Genomic DNA, 934 nt, shown 5'->3' with positions numbered 1-934 from the left:
TTTTTTCCGAAATTCGAGGCTTTATTATAAAAAACTGGTTATACATTTATGATTCAAAGTATTGTCCATCGCTGGCCACTACTTTCTCCCATCTTTCGGGTAGCGTACGAATCCCGCGTCGAAAAAACTGGTTATCTTTTGAGGCTATCCACAAATCGATCCAATTTTTTACTTCTTCATAAGACCGGAAGTGCTGGTCAGCCAGGCCGTGTGCCATTGATCGAAACAAGTGATAGTCAGAGGGAGCAACGTCTGGAGAATACGGCGGGTGAGGTAGGACTTTCCATTTCAACGTTTCCAAGTATGTCTTGACCACTTTCGCAACATGGGGTCGAGCATTGTCATGCTGCAAAATCACTTTATCGTGTCTCTCGTTGTATTGCGGCTGTTTGTCTTTCAATGCTCGGCTCAAACGCATCAATTGCATTCGATACCGATCGTCTGTGATTGTTTCAGTCGGTTTTGACAGTTCATAATACACTACGCCGAGCTGGTCCCACCAAATACAGAGCATTGACCTTGGACGTCAAAATCACCGTTCTTGAAGCGTTGAAACTACTCACGACACGTTCTTTCACTAATAGCAGCCTCACCATAAGTATTTGAGAGCATTCGATGAACCTCAGCCGCAGATTTCTTCATATTGAAGCAAAAAATTAAAACCTCCCGCAAATGACGAGAATTTGACTCGTAAACTGACATCAATCGAGAATAACTTTATGATGCAGATACAAATCGACTAATGTTTCTATGCGGTTATGTTGACAGATGCCCAAGTTTATTGTATGACGTCTATGATTTATTTATTTCGACCACCACTTACCGCTAAAACCATCTATAGGAAAACGATGGAAGCAAAGTACACCTAATATATAAATAAAATTCCTGAATTCATTTAATCTATATAAATAAAAAAGACAGATATATATATATT

Source organism: Atta cephalotes, assembly GCF_000143395.1.
Source record: "Atta cephalotes unplaced genomic scaffold scaffold00050, whole genome shotgun sequence".
Lineage (NCBI taxonomy): Eukaryota > Metazoa > Arthropoda > Insecta > Hymenoptera > Formicidae > Atta > Atta cephalotes.
Note: the sequence above shows the minus strand (reverse complement) of the source record.